This window comes from Suricata suricatta, chromosome 3, assembly GCF_006229205.1.
Source record: "Suricata suricatta isolate VVHF042 chromosome 3, meerkat_22Aug2017_6uvM2_HiC, whole genome shotgun sequence".
Taxonomy (NCBI): domain Eukaryota; kingdom Metazoa; phylum Chordata; class Mammalia; order Carnivora; family Herpestidae; genus Suricata; species Suricata suricatta.
The window spans coordinates 161048858-161063776 of NC_043702.1; the positions used below are offsets into that span (position 1 = coordinate 161048858).

The 14919-nt window shown below is 42.3% G+C and overlaps 1 protein-coding gene across 1 annotated transcript in view; it reads right to left on the reverse strand.

The window, feature by feature from the left end:
* ESRRG (estrogen related receptor gamma) overlaps positions 1-14919 on the reverse strand; it is a 577991-nt gene that overhangs the window by 236430 nt on the left and 326642 nt on the right. The gene's annotated exons all lie outside the window — the stretch shown is intronic.

Genomic DNA, 14919 nt, shown 5'->3' on the forward strand with positions numbered 1-14919 from the left:
CAGCCTTGTTGCAAAAGTGAGGACCAAAGCGGGGAAGTTGAGCAGACCTGACATGGCTTAAGTCAACCCGAAAAGCATTCTGGGCCTTGGCTTTCATGTGATGCTATCATGTGTGATGCTGACATGCCAAAGAGCCAGATTTCATGGACCCATCGGTTTAACTGAAATTTAACTAAAACAAGTACAATACTTCCAAGCATCAGGGAGAAAAAAGTATGTTCTGGGGCGCCTGGGTAGCTCAGTTGGTTGAGTGTCCAACTTCAGCTCAGGTCATGATCTCGCGGTTCATGGGTTCGAGCCCCGAGTCGGGTTCTGTGCTGACAGTGCAGAACATGGAGTCTGCTTCAGATTCTATATCCCCTCTCTCTCTCTGACCCTCCCCTCTTGCACTGTCTCTCTCTGTCTCTCTCTCTCAAAAATAAATAAACACCAAAGAAATTTTATAAAAGTATGTTCTAACACTGTGCTTCAGAATAAAAACAGATGTGAAATGGGTAAATAAAATATGAATAGAGGATCACAAACAATAAAATTTAGTTGCTTTTCATTTTCTTCCTTATATTCTTATACATTGTCTGAAAGGTTTTACAACCAATGTGGATTTTATCTCTAAGAGATAATAACAAATGAAATTGAGAGGGTGTGTTGGGGGAAGGGAAGAGTGCTAAATGGAGATGCCAGATGCCAGATCTGAGAGAGGGGAAAAAAACTGGCTCACTTGGAAGTAAAAAAAAAATTCTAGAACTTTCAAACTCCTGGCAGATTCCTGAGCACTCATGCCTGCATTTCATTTTCCTCTGCTTTTCCCTGTTCCTTCTGCTTAGCGAAATCCTACTTATCCTTAATTCTTAGTTCACCTGGGGGTCAGGGAGACTTCTTGTAGGACAGAGACCCCAGCATTTTCTATCATTTCCACTAAGCAAATGCTATTGACGTTTTCCTCTTCGTTGTCTGCTTCTTCCAGGACTATAAGCTTCTTGAGAATAAAACTGCGTCCTGTTCATCTTTATAAATAATCCCAGCTCTTAGGACAAGTGCACAAAAGGTGATCTCCAAAGACTCATTAAACTGAACTAAAAAGCTGCCTGGCTGTGGGAAACAGAAAGGAATTCCTAAAGAGGCAAGAATAAGATGTCATGCAATTATAGCTTTACTTTTTAATAACACTTAGCAAAGAAGATCCCTATACATTGACTGTCGTCTTCCATGATCTTCCAGACTGGCTACTTGAGGTTAAGTGACAAGTGGCCCAGGACCCTTGCCCAGTGGATTTAATGGTAGGTGCTTTGAAATGCTAATGTCTGATTCTCTAGGGCCTGGCACAGAGAGCCTATGGCACCATTTCTCCCAGCGAAGCATCAGTATTACCTGGAAACTGTTCATGTAAATTCTCTGGCCCCACTTGGAGAGAAACCCAGGGCCAGGGGCCCGGCAATCTGTGTTTTATTAAATCTTCCAGGTGATTTTAATGCATGCTCAAGTTTGAGACCCACTGATCCAAACGAAAGGATATAGGAGAAAAAAAAAAAAATTCTGTGTTCAACTTCTTTTCAAAGTCAATTTCCCTGGGGCACCTGGGTGGTTCAGTGGGTTGAGCATCTGACTTCAGCTCAGGTCATGGTCTCACAGATCGTGGGTTCAAGCCCCGAGTCAGGTTCTGTGCTGACAGCTTGGAGCCTGGAGCCTGCTTCCGATTCTGTGTGTCCCTCTCTCTCTGCCCCTCCCCTGCTCATGATCTGTCTCTTTCTGTCTCTCAAAAATAAATAAATGCTAAACATTTTTTTTCAAAGTCGATTTCTCTAATGTGACAGAAACCCAGACTAAGGGGCTGGTGTTTCAGAAGAGACCAAGACACAGAGAAACCTAAAATTCCCACCTCTGACCCCTCGGGAGAATGAGGTTTAATGCAAATGACACACCTGTCTCTTTTCTCCAGTCTATCCAGACAGACGCTTTCATTCCTCACTATTTTCCCTGCAGATTGTCTTGTAAATGTGGCCACGGCCACATCTGAAGTCCGGAGTCTGACTCCTGACCTCGGGAATGTTAGCCCCCTTCCTGCTGAAGAACAACCCCTTGGATCACTGACTTGCTATTATTTTATGCTTAATAGGCCTGATCTGTGCAATATTTTTTATCAGGCTACCCTCCTATCTCTAAATTCTCTATTTTGAATGAATACCGATTTTGTGACATGAAGTCTGCTATATAATGAAATGCAAACAATGAAAAGGCTAAATCAGTTTACAAAAAATCTATTTGTCAAACAGTGTGGAGATGTTCCCAATTTAGTCCGGGCAGTTCATGCAGCTCTTGATAAGGGAGTTAAAATGTGGCTGTTCACCAAATGAAAATAAAGGCATCTGCACTATAGATATATTTTCCTTTCAAAAGTCTTTGTTGTAACTTGTAGCTAATTAAATGCCCTACACAAGAGACATACACCCACAGCAAAATCGGAGAATTCTCTTACACGGGAGTGAGGGTTAAGAGAAGAGAGGGATTCTGGCTTCCCACATACAGTTCTTTATATTACATTTACATTTCTATACAGCTTCATCAGCCTGACAAAAAAGCACAAGGGGAGGCCTTTTTTGTTCAATTTTGGATTTAGAGAGACTTCTAAGCCCTGCAAAGGAATGTACTTAACATTATAAAAAAGAAGGAGGAGGAAATAGTAACCTTGTCTTAGATGCTTGAGGAAAAATAATGCTTTCCAACACCTTTCTATAAAACCAAAGAGTAACTAAAAAATTATCAACAACTTAAAGCATTCAAATGTTTATTCGGAACCATCTTCCTTGCTCACAGAGATTATTTGCAGGCCAAGGTGTTCTGTATTAAACTTGACATTTATTGGAATGGCTTTGAATTTACCATGTCACATTTATTAACATGAGGTTTTATATACATTGACAGTCCTTAATTTTTCCACATTCTGAATTAACTTTCCATTGGGCAGGTTTTAAAGTTAGTTTTCAGTTGCAATTAAAATTTTTTTTAATGTTTATTTATTTATTTTGAGAGAGAGAGAGGGTGTGAGCAAGAGAGCGTGCTCATGTTCAAGCAGGGGAGGGGCAGAGACAGAGGTTAGAGAGAGAAATCCCAAGCAGGCTCTGCTGCTCTCAGCTCAGAGCAGGGAGTGGGGCTCGAACCCACAAACCATGAGATCATGACCTGAGCAGACATCAGGAGTGGGATGATGCTGAGCCAGCCAGGCGCCCCTCAGCTGGAATTTTTTTCATTATATAAGACACTGATTCTCCACTGTAACTGGCGTTGACTTGTCACAGTCCCTAACCTGGGTCCCTGCTCTTCTTTCACAATCCTGTCTCCACATGGAAAGACTGTCCAATGTAACAAAACTGCACTGGATAGAAACACAGAATACTGTGTAAAGAGAAAGCCATTCCTAGTGAACTCAAAGCTCTGTGGGGTCAGTGTAATTTATAATTACTTCTTTATGCCTGTTCACAACCCTGTCACTGCACACCTGGACTCCCACAACCCTGTCCCAACATGCCTGCGCATGCCCGCAATGTCGTTTCCACCTGGAAAATTTATTGCACCATCCAGTGGTAGTCTCACTTCTGTTTCTACCTAATTTTATTTCTCCCATTAAACTGTAAGCTCCTTGAAGGCAGGAACCCGGTCTTACTCATCTCTGAATTCTTGGAACACAGTTTAGGGCCGGACTGAGAGAAGATGTTCAACAGCTGTTTACTAAATAAATTAATGAATGCAAGTACAGTGGGGCACACGCCTTGTCAGCTTTGAGGTGTCACCGTTAGGAGAGAGAGAGTAGGCTATACAATGCTTTAGTCATCAAAAAATACCACACTTCTGCATAAAAGTGATGACAATAAACATGTACGTTTCTAAGATGGACTGGTTTTATCATTAAATCGCCTCTGTATTCTCTAAGTTAAATTCCAAGTGCCTGATTTTCCTAACGAGGGTTTAACTGGTCTCCTGCCTCCATTTTTCTGCTTCTTTCTCATTCAACTCAAAAAGTATGCTGTTCGCAAGCCCTGTGTCTCACGTTTTCCATTGCTATGGAGCAAAATCAAGGTTTTTGTAACCTGAAATTCAATCTGTTCACAGTCTGACCTAAATCCTCTTTCCTGGCATATTTCTCATAATTCTCCTTCAAAAAACCTAGGTATACCAACCTCCACTTAACCAAACATACTGAAATACTGAAAGCACTCCTACTTCTGGGATTTTTGCTCCAACTACTACCCCCCAAACCCCCCAGCTTCCCCACCTGGTGTAATGCTCTTCATAGATGAGCTAAGTCTTTGCAAAGCAACAACAGAGTCAATTCTGCCTGGAAAGGGGGAGGAAGAAGATAGATTTTCTGAGTTAGCCTTCAAAGATGGCTGGGGTAGGAAGGATTCAGGGTTGGGGAAACAGTCGTTAATGACAAAAGAGAAGCACATAGTCATACATCTTCAATGGACTGGAAGTTCCTTGAGGCCAGGAACTGCCTGCCTGATTCATCTTGATAGTCCCAAACAGAGTGCCGTATTATTTGGCTGTTGACCAATAAATATTGATTTAGTGAGTCTTTATCTACTCCTGCACTAACTCCCTTTAAACCTTTAACATGCTATCTTGCATATAGTAGGTACTCAATAAATACCAGTTAATGATTTTTTAATCTTTCAGTTCTTTGAGAAATGCAGAAATGAGGAGAGAGGGTGGATAGGATTTCAGTTACTAGTAAAAAAACTTAAGAAAAAATTTAATGGCTAGGAATACAAAATATGCTTATTTTGTTTATACACCCAAAATAAACTGCATTTAAAACTTAGTTAAAATGTTGTGTTCACATCGCCCTCTGGTGTTAGACTCTCCCAGACAACCAAAAACCTGAAATTTCTAGTTTTGGAAGATTTTACCTCAAAAAAAGGGAGAATTCTACCTTTCCTGATAAATGCAAAATGTAATACTGACCGAGGAGTGTAGTGTCTTTCCACTTTGCGTCAGTTGTTAAAGATAGAATTCTTAACTCCAACAAGGTACGGAGCCTCCAGTGTATCTGCTTAGAGTGACTGGCTCCTTTGGTCAGTCGTTAGAGAGTCATTAGAGACCAAGGCATCGAGGCTGCTAATGGGACTGCAGGTCATTGTGTAAAAGGTGTGCTTTCAAACCAAAGAAGACCTGACTTTGCACCAGTAGCATGTGGGGAAAGTTTATCTCTTTGCCCCATTTGGTAAGTATGAGGAAGGTCATTGGGCAGAGAAGAAAAGTTACAAGACGGGCACAATCTATTCATTTGCTGTGTGTGGTAAGAGAGTGTGCCAAGGTGGTGAAACCAACACATTACACCATAATCAAGGTGACTCTTCGTATCATGGATAGAACCCTGGAATAAATATCTCAGTGATAAATGCATTTTCTGGCCATGGCATAACATTCAGTTAAATCCCTTATATGAAAAGTACAGTTATTGGTCTTCAGGGCAATTTAATTTAGAAGGTTGGTTTAAATTTTTCAAAAACTAAGAGCATAGGGGTGCCTGGGTGGCTCAGTCGGTTTAGTCATGATTTCCTGGGTTGTGAGTTTGAGACCTGTGTCAGCTCTGCACTGACAGCGTAGAGCCTGCTAGGGATTCTCTCTCTCCCCCCCTCTCTCTCCCCCTCTCTCAAAAATAAATAAATAAACATTTAAAAAAAAAACCCTAAGAGCATATTTGAATGAAGTCTTAGATCCAGAAATGCAAAGTAGGAGCAGATCTTGGCACAATTCCTTTTAAGAGTTTGCCTAGCGGGCTGTCAGCCACAAAGTGCTCTCCCATCGCCAACATTCTCACCATGGTCCTCATTGTCACCATCATCGTCCCTGGCATCATGATCATGGTCAATGTTGCTAAGTGTCATAAGTTTATTGTATGGTAGGACTGGGATCAGCATTCCCATAATTTATCTCACCTGAACTTCATAATACTCTTTTTTTTTAGAGGGAGAGAGAGGATGAGTGGAGGGGTGATGGACAGAGGGAGGGGGGGGGAGGGAGGGAGAGAGGGAGAGAGAGAGAGAGAGAAAACCAAACAGGTTCCATGCTCAGCACAGAGCCCCATGCAAGACTTGATCCCACGACCCTAGGATCATGACCTGAGCTGATATCAAGAGTCGGACACTCAACCAACTAAGTCACCCAGGTGCCCCACAATAATTTTAATAATATTTCAGTGTTACTGATCAGAAAACTGAGGCTCAATAACAGCTACATCATGGGTAGCACAGCGACAGAGACAAGTCGAGTCCCACTCATGGGACGCTTGACCGGTGCTCGCTACCATTCTATTTCCTGCTACTACCTACCAGCTCTCCCTTGGCTCGCAATTGCTCTGAACGTGACACCAGCTGGAGCGTGGTTCTGTTCCTTTATTCCACATCCCTCTTTTCACCTAAGGTGCTGATAGGAAGGCTTGAAAGGGTTAAGTGCTTTAAGAGAACAAAGCTAAAAAGATCAATCTCTGGGGGATAAGGAACCATGAGGGAGTAAGAAATGTACCGTCTGCTAGAGTCTCTTTTACTTTGTGTCTTAGCAAGTGTCAAGGATATAAGGAATACCAAACTTCAAGGCATCAGATCAATTTATTTATTTATACTATATTTGGCAAGCGTTTATCACATAGTTGTTAGCACTGCACTAGGTGCTAAACAAAATATTTACACACAGAAGCAATGCAAGCCTACATCTTTTCCTTAGAAAGTAAACACCAACCGTACAATATTCATACAGTAACCCATTTGATGTTTTAATCAAATCTTTTACCTCACTTGAGTCTCGTTCTGTATCCTTGCAAATGCACGCATGCACACACACCCCTCTGAACACAGTCCTGACGGCAAAGGTTCAGCAGGGCTAGGGACCCACAGATTTAAGTTAAAGACTTTCAAAACACATGCAACGATTAAAAAGTAAGTTTAAGAAAGGCACACAACATAGGACTTATAGAGGTTATTTCCACATCTCACCATCTTTATTCCTGGCAATGCACGCTGTGTTACCTATGAGTAGTCTCTTTTTGGCTACAAATGTGTCCCATCTTCCATCTGTTCCTCTCGCAATATTGCTGGCCCACTGCCACCAGGGCTACATCAGCCTTCATGATGTCATTGGACTCGGTTTTATCTATAACCCATTTGTTTCCCTCTCCAGGTGAGATTAGGCAAGTATATTTTTCTGTGCTTCCCTGAGCAGGTTTTCATGTTGGTTCCATATCAGCAATTGTCTGTTTCTGCCCTATTTACCAAAGCGCGCAGCCTACTTTGCTGGGGTCAAAAAGAGAGTCTAAAGTCTCTCCAGAAATGGCTGGCTGAACCATCGAAGGGCTCAGCACAGGACTTTAAGTCTCCTTCCTGTAACCAGAGGTCACTTAGTGGTGTGTCACTCCCTGACTTTTCTCATCTGCTCTTGAATTTTACTTTTCCCTCTTCCATTCACTTGATAAATATCGATCCAGTACCTGCTCTGTCCCAGTCACTATGCCGTGCACCGGAGCCCTTATCTTCTTGTGTTCAAAGGCTGAGGCTTTCCCTTTGCCAAGTGCTAGATGGCCCTACATATAGTCCTGTAGGCCGGTGGAGCTACTGGTTGGGAGGTTACCGGGCCCCGGAAGCTTTGTCCCTTACTAGGGTTGTGTCTTTGGCAGAGTTTCTTAACCTCTCTGTACTTAGCTTCTTCGTCTGTAAAAGGCATACTCAACAATCTGGAATATTATTTTTTAGTTGCACTATAATGATTTATATATATATTTCAGTTTGCTATAGGGCACTTATCTGTTTGTTAATCTCATCCTGTAAATCGTGAAGAAATATACAAATATGAAGTGATATTATTATTTAATATAGGACTCAAGTTTTACTTGTTTGTTTTTTTAAGGGTTTTATTTTTACGTAATCTCTTCATCCAAGGAGGCTCTCAAATTCACAACCCCTAGAAGAAGAATCTCACACTCTACAGCTCCTGGGCAGCACAGTAGGTTAACTCTCTGACTTCACCTCAGGTCATGATCTCAGGGTTTGTGAGTCTGAGCTCCACACTGGGCTCTAAGCTGACAGCTCAGAGCCTGGAGCCTGCTTTGGATTCCATATCTCCCTCTCTCTCTCCAACTCATGTTCTGTCTCTCAAAAACAAAGAACCATTAAAAAAAAAAAAAGTCTCACACTCCAGAGACTGAGCTAGCCAAGCACCCCAGGTTTAACAAATTTTAAAATAGAATTTTTTCAAAGAAAAACAGAAAGCATTTGTTGAGCACCAACTATGTCTCAACTGTGTTGCGTGTTTTACATATATTATTTTCTTTAACCTCAAAGAAGATAAAAATAACAATAGCCTTCTTTTATTGTGCAATTATCTAATTTAATGTTTATAATAATACCTAAACAGGAATGATCATGATTCCATTTTACGAAGAAATGAAAAGAAGGAAATGAAACTCAGATATTAACTTCTCCGAGAAAACCCAGCCACTAAGTGACAGAACCTGGATGTGACCCCAGGATTCTCTGTCCCTAGAGGCCGTGCCCTTTGGCCATGACGCATGTTTTTGTGGATAGGAGGAAAGCAAGGCAGGTCCAAGCGAGGCTGATTAAAAGAAAAAGAAGACCGAACTGATAAAGCATCAATATTTATAGGCAAAATAATCTAATTTTTAAGATACTAATTTCATGTGTACGATGTTTTGCATTTCAGTTTGGTATCCACGCAACTGCAAAGAGAAGAGGTGTCAATGCCAACATTTAAAAGAATTCTTTGCTTAAAGTTCTTCATTTTCTTAGCATTTTTTTCCTTTGGTAATAGAACAAGAATTGTATCGAACTTAAAAATGCAGACAGGTTTTATTAATTTTTAAAGGTATCACTTGGAAGATTATATCATTTATTTATACTCAATAGCTGACAATTGGCCTGTATAAATAGACGAGCTGGTGGTGAATGTCTGATGAAAGCCTAAAAATACCACCTGCTTCTTCACCCCCTAACTTGGAGACCTCAGAGAGTCGTCAAGCGCTAAGTAAACAAAATCGGAACCGGATGCCAAAAAACGCCTACTTTTCAAAGAAACGACCTGCATGCGTGCACGTGTATACACTTATTCCCCGCCACCCCACACAGACACACACCTTCTGCTTTGTTTTGTGTCACCCTTATTTGCATAACATTCTGATCATTTTCCGTAAGACATCTTAATTTCACCTAAATATTTTTTCTTCAACATATTCAAGAGGCCTTGGATTATTATCCATAATTATCACTAAGACTCAGCAAAGGCAGCCTCATCTAAGAACCCATCAAACCGGCTTACATGACTTTGACACATTTTATAGGCCTTCTTGTTTTATTTTATTCCTTTCTAGCACAAACATATCACGTTTAAAGCTTCCAAAATCCTTGTATGTGCATAATCTCCTTTAGCCCCTTTACCTATTTGTGAAATAAACAGTATTAGTTTTCCAACCCCATAGACTCTGAAACAAACATTCTGAGAGGTTCTTTAAATTGCCCTGGAAGATATCAGCTCCAAAGTGGCAGAGACAGACTCCAAAGTCACGGCCCCAATTCTCCCAGGTTTCCTCTTTCGGTTCTAGCACCCTCTTCCTTCCCCCCAGCCCATTCTGGGGCAATACATGTGATAAAAATCATGGCAAGTTAGCCTGCCTTTGTCCGGGTGCTGGGTCCCCACAGGATCACTCCCACAGCTCTCTTCCTCTGAGCTGCTCCTGGATATCAGCACAACGGGATGCAATGCCAGGGGCTGCATCCCTGCCCCACCCCCCACCCACTCCCACCAGGAGAGTTGTTCTCTGATTCCTCCAGATACCCTGATACAGGAATGTAGAAGAACTGGACGTACAGGCACAATGACTGAATTGCCTTCTAGCCTGATTTTGTCAAACAATTTACAAATACTTAATACAAAGTGTCTATGGGAGGTCTCTCCTCAATCCTAGTTCTAAAATGAGCCTTTTGTATAACTTTATATTCAAACTCTTTCAGCCCCAGTTTCCTGATTTTTATAGTGAGCAAAATGAACGGCCTAATAGCATCTACTCAAACACCAAACATGACTAATCTATGAAAATGGAATTTGGTATAATTTAAGGAACAGCAGTGTTCAGAGGGAGAAAATGCATGCTTAATGAGTAAATTTGCACCCTTATTTTGCATGTAATGTTGCTTATTCCATCAACCTCAATCTGCCTCAGTTTCTGCAAGTGAACTAGAAAGGAGATTTTTTATAAGGATGAAATCTTTGATGTTGGGAATGTGCACTTTGAATAATAAATACTACCGAAACAGAGTCCTTCCTCCTAAAACAAACAAACAACACCAGAAATGTGTCCCAATAAGACTATATTGGGGTATGATTATTGATTTACAAATATAGTTCACAAATATAGTTTACAATTCGAGGGGGGGAGCTCGAATTGATCATCCAGGACAGACTCTCAATTTACCTGCAAATGTACATCCTTGATCAGGCCTGCTCAGAACAGTTACAAGGATCACGTTTTTTAATCCACATACCCAGACAGGAAAGCAATGGACATTTTGTGATACCAGAATGCTAAACTACTCTAGTTTGACTGCAACCTCATTTTTTAGCCTGAATTAGAAGAATAAGGACAACATACAAAACAACCAAATGTTTTCCCAACTGCAGGAGCAAACACTTGCCCTGTAATTTTAAAGCACTTAGAATGTAGCTTTGCTTCTTTCTCTCTCTTCCTTTACTATCAGCACCAAACCAAGAGTCTGAATATTAATGGAACTATTTATATAGGCTGTTTTCTGTCTTCCTACAGATTTTCCAAATTCCTTCCGCAGTTTGCTCTATCTAAATACACAAGACCCTCTAAGTTTTTCTCTGGGGCCTGCTCTGAGCACACACGTAAGCTCACGGGCTTTTCGCCAATTCACAATTTCCTATTCCTTTTGAGGAACACAAGCGGCCCCTGCGTTCATCAAGCGACAGGACCTGGAAGGATGCCGTCAGGTCAGCCAGCTGTTTTAAAGACATTTTCATCACGCGTCGTTACGGAAAAGGATGGTCCAGCGCGTGGCAAGGAGAGCCAGTCCACCGCGGATCAGCGTGGACCTCGCAAATCAGAAGCCATCCAGAGATGTGGTTTCTGAGTGTGGTCCGCCGGCGTGTGGGTACCCTTACCGAAGAGGACAGTGACCCATCCAACCATATGCTTACATGGGGGCATTGTTTCCGAACAGGCAGGCCCCTGCTTAATCAAACCTTTCATTCACCCCTTTTAATTCTGAACAGGTACCAGCTCTTCATTCCAGCGCATTCTGTTTCTGGCACTCCACAGAGGAGGGGGAGCAGACGACAGACATCCAACAGCAGTCTGTTGGAGGGGGACTTGGGCAGCCACGGCGTCTAAATATGTTTTTGTGCTCTTACGCCATCATTTCAGGATCAATTAACTGGCCTCTGTGGCAAACTGCTGTCCGATGGCCGGTGCCATCCTGTGCGCCGGGGCGAACAGACGCTGCTGACCAGCATTCCCCACTGTCCGTAAAGTCTCTCAGGTTCCCTAAGTCCTTCCCGATGGCACCTGTTAAACTGCTTCTGCTGCTAAGCTGTTCTGCATTTGTCTGGCTGGATTTGGACTTCCTGGATCTCTGACCGAATACGAAGTGATTAGAAAGCCCAGTGTTTGGCAACAAGCAAGCTGGGAGTAACCGTGTGTGGGTCTAAAGAGGCACAATGTGTCCTTCATAACTCTGTGTAGGAGCGCCCGGCTAGATCCCGGTGCTGGGGGGATCAGAATGCTCTGCCTGGCCTTCAGCTGCTCGGCAGCAGCTGTTTAATGTAATTCCACATGATCAGCTTGAATGAAGTTGTCATTCTTGCAGTAATCTTTAATTTACTAAAACACATAACTGAGCAATGTTCATTCTAACGCGATGTGAGTTTCAAAAAGTTTCCAGTGCCTGCATTTTCCATGTGGACAACAGGGGAGAAAGCGCCTTTGAGAAAGAGAGGTTGTGCCTAGGAGAACACACACTCCCCGTTTTTCTATCAAAGCGGTTTAATGCCGAGGTCTAAGAGAGGTTCGCCAAAACAAAAAAGGACCCTTCCCATGATTAGCCTTGTCGTCATCATTACAAAATTTATTTAAGTTTCAGCGTCCTTCCTACGTTAATAAAGTCAAAGAGCTAGGCCAGAAAAGAACAGATTTAATACATTTCATATTTTAAACCTTTGGGCAATAGTGCTCAAATCATGCAAAGGTGACCACGAATCCATCAGTTCCTTCCTCCTTCCTCCCTCCCTTCCTTCCTTGCCTACTGATCACCATCAATTACAGTTTGTAGAGAAGTCTGTTTACAAGGCAAAAACGCCTGGCCTGCTCCGGCGGTTCTGCAGTTCTTTAGCGAACAACAGAGGGCACTGATGCCTCTAATCTGGCAGACGCACTGCCTCAGAGAGAACAAAATAGCTCTTCTGCTTGCGGCTTGGCTTCCAGCGCGCCTACCTCTCAGGACCACATCCCATTTGCTGGAGACATTCTTTCTCCTCCTAAGAAGGCTGCCTTTATTCTTTCTCTATTAGTCTATATTCTGCTTCCAGTTTTCAAAGCACTGCCTTAAAAAGCTGTTATTCGGTAATAGCTTATGATCTTTTTTTAATATCTCTTGGCTTTTCTGATTATGAATAGCTGTTCTCAAAGTGTTTCTTCTTACCTTACTGCTCTTCTTCCTAACCCCATTTAAAGGCAATTCATTCAGAGATTATGCTACTGCCAGCATCTAGCCTCAAAAAAAAAAATGAAAGCTCCATAGGCTATGACCCTTTCATATAGGTTCCTACAGTTCCTACTGTCCAGGGATATAGTGGCTACTATAGTGGCTGTCAGAAATGGACACATTGGTCGGTGCCCGGCCACTACCTGATGAGGAATGGACTGTAGGCATCATTCTTTACTGTAGAGCGATTTACCTTTTTTATATGCCTCAAAGCCATAACAATCGAAACTCTTTCAATTGCAGCAAATAAGATGCATCATCCGTTTCCCCGATGTGATTTCAGTAAAGAAGAAAAGCATTCATATACCTTAAATACCTTCAGAGAGTGCTCTGTGTTAAACCGTTTTCTCACCCTTAGAGCTAACATCACCTGATCAGGTAAGGCTGTATCGTTTTGCTCTGAATGGTTCCTAAGAACCTGACATTCCGTTTAGCACCACACCCGCCCTCATCATCCACCCCGTAACATGCTTACCCATCTTCCTCATTGCTATTCAAAGAAACAGATTTATTTCTCACCCTGAAGTTGGGAATTTTGGCATGCCAGATTGAAAATGTACCCAACACCAAGCAGAGGATGGGTTATTCTTAGTCTCCTTACAAGCTCAAGAGAAAATGGGGCAGTGTATGCCTCTAAATCAAGCAAAGTTCTTTGGAAACTCTGACTTCAGCTATAGCTAGATTCACAGGGTCTTTGTCATTAGAAAAAGAACTGGGATCATGAACGATAGGAATCATAGCTCCAGAACACGAGGTGAAGGGGCAAAATCTAAGAGATTGTGAGAAGAGGTTGCATAATTATCACCATATTCATTGTAGGTCTGATTTTCTTAAAAGTTTTAGTTATAAAAATTAAAGAAATTCCTCCAACGACTTTTTGATGTCTATGATTTATGGCTCAAAAGACGGCTACTGACATTTGGTGGGGGTATTTTGCCTCAGCCCAGCTGTGCAGACCCCTTTCATTGTTTCTGTCCTGTTCCTTTCATCCACTCTTTAGCCTCCCCCATCCCGCTCCCTGGGCCGGGGCATCAGGGCCTGTGAGACACCCGGGGACGGGGACACCTAAGACTCAGCTTACAAGGGAGGCTAAAATGGCTCCTGCCTCTTCCTTTAGGAAGTGAAGGGGGCCTACCCTACCCCTATCTTCTTTCCTCAAGGATGACGAAATAAAAATTAGAATCGTCTCTGATAATCTTGTGCTTTAGACTGTTGATCATATTAAATGGAAGAATATTTGTTTTTGTTCTTTTGTCCCCGCTCTTTGGAAGGAGCTGTCTCCATGCTGTGGCAGGGCTCTCCGGCAGCCAGCAGTGCCTTTGATGACAAGGCGACTTCATAAATTACAAGCCATCAGAGTGAGAGTCATTATGTCGAATGCGCTCTGCCATCTGGTCACCCACTCTCCACACGATAAAGGCCATCGTCTTTGCTCTGTGGCTTGGTTACTTCAAGGAGCCCTGAGCTACAGCAAAGGAAAATAGACGTGACCTCATTCCAAACCCATTTGGCCTTTTAACCCTAGAATCTCCAGGACCTTGGAAAGGTGATTGTTCCCATTTAACAGATGGGGAAACTGAGAACTAAGAGTGACGGGTTTCATTTACAAGAATCTTTTAAAAATCAAGTGAAAATAAAAGAGAAAGCAGAATTGCCCTTTGTTTCAGCAGCAAGAGAGCAAACAAGTGTCTTTTTTCCCCTGCTTTCTCGCTGTATAAGAAATTTCATATACATTTCATTCCCATGTCCTGAAACATTCTGTCGATGGAAGTCACAGGTGCCTGTGGCAGGAGGGATAGATTTCTCATTGAACAGGTAGGCACTTTGCAACAACCCATCCCAGCTGCCCCTTAGAGGAAATAAATAAATAAATAAATAAATAAAAGTGTTCAGTGCAGTTGATAAAACACCAGACAGGACCCAGTGCTTCACTTTTATGTATGATTCTTTCCTGAAGCAAACAGGACAAACTCACTTCTCTTCAACTCTGGCAACCCGTGCACAACACATGGCCGGAAGCCCCCGTACCCTCAGAAACGAGCAGCTGAACAAGAAACCCAAACTAGCCAAAGCAAAGACCAGTTTAGCTCGGCATGGATTTGGTATGATGAGAATTACTGACTGCCTCAGTCTCTTT